The sequence below is a fragment of the Cebus imitator genome, unplaced genomic scaffold (assembly GCF_001604975.1).
Source record: "Cebus imitator isolate Cc_AM_T3 unplaced genomic scaffold, Cebus_imitator-1.0 Scaffold189, whole genome shotgun sequence".
Classification (NCBI taxonomy): domain Eukaryota; kingdom Metazoa; phylum Chordata; class Mammalia; order Primates; family Cebidae; genus Cebus; species Cebus imitator.
Window position 1 is genome coordinate 3,292,890 of NW_016107504.1, and position 10,141 is coordinate 3,303,030.

The window sequence follows — 10,141 nt, forward strand, 5'->3', positions numbered from 1 at the left end:
TGATACAGAGTCTCCCTCTGTCACCAGGCTAGAGTGCAATGGTGCGATCTTGTCTCACTGCAATCTCCGCCTCTCAGGTTCAAGTGATTCTCCTGTCTCAGCCTCCTGGGTAGCTGGGACTACAGGCATGCACCACCACGCCCAGCTAATTTTTATATTTTAGTAGAGATGGGGTTTTACCATATTGGCCAGACTGGTCTTGATCTACCTGCCTCGGCCTCCCAAAGTGCTGGGATTATAGGCGTGAGCCTCCATGCCCAGCCACTCATTTTTTGTTTTTTAATGAGAGGAGGTCTTGCTATGTTGCCCAGACTGGTTACAAACCCTTGGTCTCAAGTGATCCTCCCACCTCAGCCTCTCAAGTTGCTGGTATTCCCTCTTGAATTTGAAGGGACTCAGTGTATGAACATTTCCTCTATTTGGCCACAATATTTGGTCTAGTGATGGACATGTAACTCATGGAAAGCCAATTAGTACCAACAAGACTCAATTTAGGCACTTCCAGTTGCTCCACCAGGGAAGCAACTTCTATCGCTGGATGAAGCATTGTGGCATTGAAGGTACCAGGGGTCTCTAGCAAGAGCCTGAAAATGAAAACCAACACAAGACAAGTACCTCTGATGGTTCCTGGTGAAATAATTTGCACACTGAATTAAGCCACACAGGAAGTTGGATTGCCCCAATCGTTCATGCTTATAGTGAGCCATAAACGGCCTGTTTTGCTTAAGCCAATTTGGGTAGTTTATTTTTATTATTTTTTGGTCATCTGCACTGAAAGAATCCTGAATGATGAGACTGCTTTTCCTGGTGCACAACCCTCTTTAGGACATGATTTCAAATCTTTGCTCCCCAAAGGACCCTGCCTATCAGGCCTACCACTCACTGGTTCCTGCCTATCAAAGGAGGGACATCAAACAATCCCTATACTACAGTGCGTGTAAATTAGACTCTTATGCAACACACACATAAATGAACATCAAACAGTTGCTACCCTTTACTGAAAAGTTGGAAAGGAATTGGTGATGGCACAAAGCAAAAGAATGATACCAGAATCAGGAGTTATTATCTTCTTACCCAAAAGCCAGAGAGGTTGATTGCCAATACCAGGGGGAAAAAGCGCATGAAGGCCTCAATAACCTCGATAAAGGGTAACTTAAGTTGCTCTCTGATAATTAAACTAGTAGAAACCTTATAGGAAAGCCAATGAAGACAGTGCATGTAAATGTGTGACTTGAGGTTGGGAAACACATAAAACTCCAATTAAAGTATTTATCTCAGAGAAATCCAAATGGAATGCGACGGTAATTAAGTAATCTGAAAACTAATTATATGTTCTCTTGCATCTACCTTCATGCTCGGTACAAACCAGTGTTAGTAAATACTTGTTGAATGAGTGAATGAATAAATCTGCGTCAATAAAAGGGTCAACACAGCAGGGAAAATCTGAGGAGCTTGAAGCAGGCAGTTATCCTTCACGTGTAGTACATGGGACAGGGTGTCTCACGTAGATATAGACATAGTTACAGACATGGATGTGGATATGGATAGACAGTAGAAATGGACCTGGCTCTGTGTAATTGGTTAATACACAACTACCACCATACACCCACTCTCAGTGTGGGAGTCAGACCTTGGACCCTGTTGGACTGAACAAGGTAAATTTTACTTTCCATAGCCTCTTGGCAGCCAACCAGATGGATTTCATCTGGTGATAACCTCTGCATTTGTCATAAGCTAAGCTAGCCTTAGCACCGCATGTACCTTAACCTATACATGGAGCAATGAAAAAGCCAACCATAGGATCAGGGAAGACATTTAAAAAGTAGAAACCAGGTTAAGGGGAGGGAGAGCATTAGGACAAAAGCTAATACATGCAGGGCTTAAAACCTAGATGACAGGTTCATAGGTACAGCAAACCACCATGGCACATGTATACTGTGTAACAAACTTGCACATTCTGCGCATGTATCCCTGAACTTAAAGTAAAATTAAAAAAAAAAAAAGTAGAAACCATGCTAGATAATAAGTGTATGTAATTTTTGCTGTGTGATCCCTCTTTCTACAATCATATTGGGAGCACTTGAATAAGGATTGCATGAGAATATTGCCTGTGCAAAAATAGCCCTTGGCTTTTTACAACATCGAGAGAAGATCTAGAGAGCCCTCAATAGATATTATCTATTGAGGAGGACACCATATTCACATAGGCACTGATGCATCTCTTGCTCTAGATACAAACATTTTCCAGATTAAAAAACAAAAAGAAATTTTCCATTTCTAAACTTGCCAGGTCAATGCCAGGCCTTCTTTTAGTCTGATGTGTGGTTACACTTTCTTATCAAAGGAAAACAGGGGCCTCATCAAGTTCTCTGTGTCAGTCATAATCACAGAAAGAAAGTTTGATTCTATCTTGACTTATTCTCTTTTTTTTTTCAGTCAAAAGGTCAACCAAAAAAAAATGTTTGCTCAGAGAGAAAGGAGATTATGTAAATAATTAGCCCATTCCAAGATTATGTTGCATATATATAGTACAGTGGAAAGCTTTAAAAAGGACTGGAATTCACAGGGGGACCAGACAGTTTATGAATTTGGGAAATAGGAACTGTCTATAGGTCTGCTTATCTGAATGCATGAAGGAAGAATTGGGCTGGTTAATGAAATGAGCCCTCCCCCCTCAATCCCACACCTGGATTCTCAGCTTGCAAAGAATCAGAAATCAGTGAAGGAAAGCTAAATGTTAATAACATACTGAACCAAGTGGAATCTCTTCATCAATTGCAAAAGGTATTGTGGTGCAGAATTATGTAGAGAATCTGGATCATCTGTATGTATACTAGCTCCTTTACAAGAAACCAAAAAGAGAGAGAGGTTGAGAAGACACGTGGACACCACATTTCTAGGATAGCCAGGTAAGATTCTGATCAGAGTGGCATCCCAGACACCTTCTCAGGCTCATTTTGACGATGCTTTCTTTCTCTAATTTTACAGGCTCACCCATAGTTTTTCACGTGCGATTTGCTCTCCTAAGGCTGAAGTCTGAAGTATGAAAAGGTAAAACAGTAGTAAAGCCTTCACCTGACCATTAAGTGTGTGTCCATCTCCCTTAGGTGAAAATGGGAATATTTATCCAAATACTTTTGAGGGATTTTTGTTGTTTGTTTGTTTCAGTGTTGCCCTCTGCTTTCAAAGAAGGCAGTGAGATTTCAAACGCTGATGAAGATTGAAACTACTCTGTGCATCAGTTTATTGAAGGCATCCAGGGTCCAAAGTTGATCCACTGTACTGGGAGAGGAAAATTTTGCAGAATGTTGCGGAGGGTTTAGCACCACACCAAAGAATCAGCTGCCAGTGAGGACAGGCTTCTGACATCCTTATCTTGTTCATGGCCTCCTCAACCTGCAGTGAGTTCCTATTTTTACTAACTCATTTCAGGTATCCTTAGAGACTATTCCTGATTTCAGCCCTCAGATCTAATACTTAATTATAACTGTTCTTCCAGAAAGGGCATTTCGCTTGTGTTGACTACCACTCACATTTGTCTCTTGGATTACTTTCTGTTCTCTCCACTCCAGGTAAACACTCTACCTGATCCAGAAACAAAAGCAAAGCAAAGTTGGAAGGAAGAGAAGGGTGGAAAAAGATACTTTAGCTCATATGGAGGCTCTGACCACCAAGGCAAGTGACACATATCCAGCCACAGCAGCAGTACCCTTAGGGGCGGCACCTCCAGTTCAGATTCCACTTGATGACACTCTGCCCACCGCCAGTCAAGGGGTAAGTGGGCAGAAACGCATGGGTCAGAAAGAGAATGATGAGATGGAAGAAAGATCTGGTTTTACTTTGTGTCCAAGTACAGTGGCTGGTTCCTCATGCCCAAATGTGGCTCCAGTTCACCCAGTATTGGAGGGGGCATCCTCTGCTGCTGATGATGAGAAAAATGTAAGGAAAAAAAATAGCCATAAAAGGAGGAATAGAAGGAAAAGTAAGATTGTGTATCTTTCTAGGCCTCTGATGCTACAGCCTCAGGCGTCTTCTGCAGCCCCAGTTCTGAGTCAGACTTCTGTTATGGGGGCTTTGCCAGTTGCCAATATCAAAGTCAATGCTGGACAAGAAAGCAGGGAGCAAGGAGAGAATAATAAGGAGAAGAAGAGAGTTCTCTTGCAGCCTTGGAAGATATCAGCTGACACCCTGCTGCCAGCAGCAAGTCCAGTTCAGCCTTCTCTTGAGCGGGCCTCTCTAGCAGCCAATGGGGAGATTAAAAGAGAGCAGAAAAGCCACCATAAAGGGAGACATAAAAACAAAAAGGTTGTGGCTAGTCCTTGGCCTCTGAGAGTACAGGCTTGGGCATCTTTCACAGTACCAGCTCAGGTGCAGAGCATTCTTGCAGAAGCTTCTCCTGTTGCTAATTATGGGGCCAATGTGGGGCACAAAAGCAGGGGTGAGATAGATAAAACGTCAACCCTTACTTTGTGTCAGAGTGCACAGGACGGTGCCCCACGCTTAGCTGCAGCTCTGGAGGGGACATTGCCTGCTGCTAACAGTGGGAAACAGACAGGGAAGAAAAGAAGACATAAAAAGAGGAATAGAAATAACAAAAGTGTACTGGTTCATCCCTGGCCTCTGACAGTACAAGCTTGGGCGTCACTCACAGCAGCAGATCCAGTCCAGGCTTTTTTTCAGAGAGAGTCTCCTATGGAAAGTTCAAGGGTGAATGTAGGGCAGAGAAATGGGAGAATTCACCTGGAGAACAGTGAGGAAGCAACAAAGGCTGTTCTTCCTTGGTATGTGAGGCCACAGGTTTGTGCCCCTTTCTCAGCAACAGCTCCTTTGCAGATTTCATTTGTGGGGGCTCCATTTCTGGGAGACATATATTCTAAGCTGAACAAACTCACAAGGGTGCCTAAGAGGGGAGATAAGAAACAAATGCAGAGCAGCATAGAGCAGACCCTGAAATTCTACCAGGGTTGGAGAAACTCAGAGAGATACCCAGAGAATCAAAACTTCTGGAAATGTACTGTGATGAATTTTGCTAGGCAAGCCGGCTGTCGTTGTAGGGAGCTCAGCACACAAGAGAGGATGGAGGCTTTGACCTTGGTGAAAGCCCATACCAACATCAGTACTTCAATGATGGGAATGCAGGGAAGAGAGAAGGAAACGGGTGAATGTCAGACAGTCTGGATGGGGACATGGGAAGATTTTCAAGGTACAGAAGAGAAAAGAAAGGGAACTAAAAAGCATTCAGGATCCCGGAAGTGCAATTGTCTCCATTTGGTGGGGAGAGAGGTATTTAAAAGGCTACCCCGAGGAAAGGGTGGTTCACTACATAAATGGTAAATTTCTCCCTATTATACAGTAATATCACACTTACTGTCTTGAGGGATTATTTCTCTTTGTAATTAAATTTTAAGTTGATTGGCAGACTCAGGGTAGTACTTCAGAAATGCAAAATCACCTTTTTCCTCTGTGTATCGTCTTCCGTATTAGTTCTCTAACAGCATTAGGAAAGGTCTGCTGCCTGTGGCTGATAAACAGTATTACGAGTCTGGATTGTAAACCAATGAAAGAATGTGTCTTGAATCCTGAAAACACTTCTCTTGACTGGAAAATGTTATTGTATATTGTATATTAGATTGTAAGCTGCTTTAATGATTGCATTTAGTTCCAATATTGGCCAACCTGCAGTTGTTAAGAACACACACTCTAGAGCCACAGTGCCTGGGTTCAAAGCCCAGCTTTGCCACTTACTACCTGTGTTTCTCTGAGCAACACACTCATCTCTTCTTACTTTCCCCTTCTCTCACATGGGGATACTAATAGAACCTGCCTCAAAGGGTTGTGTGAGGATTAAATGAGTTAAGACATGTAAGGCACTTGGAAGAGTACTTTGCATAGAATCTCTCTAACAATGTCATTTATTGTTATTTCACCTTTCAGCATTACATTTCACAGAAGGTATGGCACTGTGGTATCATCTGTCCTAAAAAACAAATGTCAGTGCATGCATAAGATGGAATATGCTGCCTCCATTTAAATGATGGTAGCAAAGATTCCTAAAGGCATGGAAAATGCTTCTGAATAAAATGCTTAAGGAGAAAAAAAGCAGGTAATAAAATGGTAGCTACCTTTTCCAGGGATTAGGATCTCAGCCACATTAAGAAAACATGGAGCAATAAAGGCTAGGAGAGACATACTTACTATGTCAATAGTAAGTAAGGGGGATTGTGCGTGGCTGCTAGGTTTTTCGGCTTCTTGACCCTTTTGTGTAACTGGTTCAAATTTCCACATGACCACATACCACTTTCTAATCAGCAAATAATCTAAGATAAATTAATGAAGGAACCAAGAAGAAGAAGAAGAAGATTTCTCCACAGTGGACTTATTGGAGGAGACTCACCCAACATGGGAAGTGCAGAGGGGACAAGCAAGGCCTTTCTCGGTGAAGACGCCCCCCGGCCCAGCAACAGCTGCTGAAAAAGAGATCCAAGCACCTTTGACTGGGGCCAAACAGCACACAGACAGCTACGCTGGAAAGGAGGGGAGGGACTTTCAGTTTTCACAAACAACCTGTGGGGACAAACAGAGAGATGGCTTTTCTTGCGCTAGAACAACCATTGCCTGATTTGTTGAAAACTTGTCTGTCTGGAAAGCTTGGGGGGAGAGGGCAGTTGGGCATACTTTGAGATGAATAATTAAATTTTGTGTTGGCCTTTTGTATAGCCTGGCTTTGGGGTCATTTTAGTTCAAATGCAACCATGATGGCAACATTAAAGGTGTAGATATTCATGGAAGGCTCTGTGTGTGTCGAGGGGCAGGGTGGAGTTTACAAGTTCCTTTGGTGAAATTTCAAGAATTATCTACACAAAGGTACAGACAGGAATTTTCTGATGCCCACTCATCTCCTGCTCCAAGAGGATGCTTTCAAACCTGGCTCACACAGAAGAAAAGGCACAGGCTGAGAGGAGGGCACAGTCACACTGCTAGGAGGTGCTCACAGAGTTCTCCTTTTCCCTGTGCTGCTTTGTTGCACCCCTGCCCCTCAGCACAAATTTTGAGAGTAGGTGATTTTTTTTTTTTTTTTTTGGCCTGGTGTATGGATTATCTCTGGAGTAAATGTTCTGCTTTGCAGGAACACTGATGTAGTTCAGGGCCAAGGTCTCTCATCAGTCACCAGCTGGACGGGAACTGACTTTTTTGTGTATGTGTGAGATGGAGTCTCGCTCTGTCACCCAGGCTGGAGTGCAGTGGCACGATCTCAGCTCACTGCAATCTCCGCCTCCCAAGTTCAAGCAATTCTCCTGCCTCAGCCTTCTGAGCAGCTGGGATTACAGGCGCCCACCACCATACCCTGCTAATTTTTCCTATTTTTAGTACAGACAGGGTTTCACCGTGTTAGCCAGGATGGTCTCGATCTCGGGACCTCATGATCCACCCGCCTCGGCCTCCCAAAGTGCTGATATTACAGGCGTGAGCCACCGCGCACAGCCCGGGAGCTGATGTTTTAAGGCAAGCATGAAAGTTTTGAGTCCTCTTGGCAAAGTCACTCTGTCCTCCCACTGAGTCCACACAGGAGCAGTGGCAAAGATTGGAACTCAGCTACGTGCCCAGCTGAATGCAAATACCACTATAAGGAGGGGATGCAAATACCTTTGGAATAAACCTTAGGAAGACACTAGTCTGACAGGATATGCAAAAACCCAAAGTACACAGTTTGCTTGCAGAAGTCCAGAACTGCTTTCCCTTCACCCTGCCATGCCCCTTGCCTCTCCCAAACTGTGCTTCCCACCCCAAAGGTCAGAAAAGCAAAACACAAGACATCCTTTCACAAAGGGGATCCTTAAAGGACGCAACAGGAAGCTAACAGCCATCTTCTTGTTACATTTCTGCAGGATTAACAATCAATTGGCTGTTTCTCTCCTACTCTTTAATGACTCAAGCAATTCAGTTATTAAGTGATAAATCCTCTGTGTATTCATGACCGGCTGGTTTAATTCTGCAGCCCAAACTGCAACAATCAAGATAATTGAGCTGTCTCAGAAGCATTAAGGGAGCCAGCTGCTGTCCAAAGAAGAAAACAAACTCAATGGGCAACAGGAGCCCTGTTCACCCAGAAAGAAATGCTGAAGCAACAGACAGAATGGGATGAAGCGTATAAACTTGAAGAAGAGCTACTGAAAGACAAAAACAGGGAAAAGTATTTTCAGTTCCTTCTGGACACCCTGCCCCCTCCTCTTTTGGCCCATATCCTGGCACCCAGCTGCAGCAAGCTGGTGGGATTTACTCCACGTGGCTCATTAAAGGGTCCCAATCATCCTGAGGGAGCATAGGGAAGATGGACTAGCTACCTAATAAGACAGATGACTTGGAAGGTTGACCTCTAACCCCTGTGCCTTCACTCACTGTTTACCCTAATCAATATCTTCTGTTCTCTGAGAAACAAAAAATAAAGAAAGAAAAAAAAAAGCCCAAGGAAGGGAAGCAGGAAAACATTTACTTGTTGGTGTTCAGCTTTTTCCTTTGTGGATTGTGGATGCTGAATAGGCTTGGTTGGGCAAGCAGATGATGCTTGGATGATGAACTTCTGAGTCTCCATCACCCAGGATGGGCATATTGCTCAGCCAGATGCCCACTCACTAGCTGCAGAAGACTTTACCAAACCCAGTACCCTCTTTGTAGGCTACAGACCTTGAGAGGTATTTCCGTTGTGTTTTCCTAGAGAATAAGATCATTTTAGCTGGTCCAACAGCTGAGCAGATGGAGTTGCTCAGTCTTTTTATAAACAGGTCAGGACCTGACTACCTCTAGATGACTGCCTATTAAGTCACTTTCAATTCCAAACTCCCAAAACCAAACATTCTCATCCAGCAACACAGCATTTGGCTCAAAAATTGAATAAACTAAAGATCCTCTCCTTAGCTAAACGGTAGGAATGATAGTTTGGTTTACTTGGGGCTATTCTCTTTTCTGAATGAACCTTGGTTAAGTGTTTAAGCAAGGAAATACATACTTGCAATGACTTTTTCTCATCCTGCCTCGATTTCTTCTCCTTTCAAACAAATATGCACACAGATAACAGATTAATCTTTCAACAATTAATTTCATACTTTTTTTTTTTACCATCAGAGCAGTTGGCATTCATCATCACTCTCAGATGTCCCTACCAACACGGGCTTCATCAGAGGCAATTTCATACTTTTTAAATTTTGAAATAATTCTAGACTCATAATAAATTGCAAAAATAATGCAGAGATGTCCCTTGTACCCATCACCCAGATTTCCCCAGTGGTGGCATCTTACATAATTATCATATATTATCAAAACCAGACTCATTGGCTTACTAGAATTAAGTATACAGATGTTGCTCAGATATCAGAATATCAGCAGTAATAAATTTTAAAACACTACAGTGAACCCCTAGTGTCCAAGGTTTTCAATTCAAGTGTCTGCCTGCTGCTCAGGTCCCTCTGATCAGGCCCCACCCTACCTAGGCAGCTAGAATTCCCACCTCAGCCTCCCAAAGTGCCGGGATTGCAGCACTGGCCGTAACTTGTCTTTTCTATAAAACATTTCTCAGTTATCCCAGCTCTCCTTGAGTTTTTTTTTAATTGTGAGTTCATTATAGCTACAAGTCACTGTCAGCATTGGCTGCATAATTTAACACATGAAGATTTTTTTTAGACAGTTGTGCATTTTTTTTTAGATTGTAGTAAAATATGCATAACAAAATTTACCAATTTAAATATTTTAGGTGTATAATTCAATGGCATTAAACACATTCATGTTGTACAACCATCACCACTGTCTATTTCCAGAACTTTAAAAAAGTTATTTCAAACAGAAACTCTGTACCTATTAAAAAATAACTCCCCAGGCCTCCTCCCCCAATCGCTGGTAACCTATTCTACTTTCTATCTTTATGAATTTAACTATTGTAGGTACCTCTTATAAGCGGAGTCATATAATGTTTGTCCTTTTATTGCATTGTTCTAAAAATTATTTCAAAGATTCTGCTAGATTGGAAATGCTTCGAGGGCTCAGTACCCTTCTTAAATAAGATAGATAGATAGATGATAGATAGATAGATAATCTATTCTCACAGTACCCAGCACAATTCTGGGTGATTCATGGATGTAAACTTTTCCCA

At 42.6% G+C, this 10,141-nt stretch overlaps 1 non-coding gene across 1 annotated transcript; it reads right to left on the minus strand.

The window, feature by feature from the left end:
* Positions 1 to 9,107: 9,107 nt before the first annotated feature.
* On the minus strand, positions 9,108 to 9,187 carry LOC119473859. The gene has a single exon (XR_005203107.1). It is a non-coding gene; the product is annotated as a small nucleolar RNA SNORD74 (small nucleolar RNA).
* Positions 9,188 to 10,141: the final 954 nt, after the last annotated feature.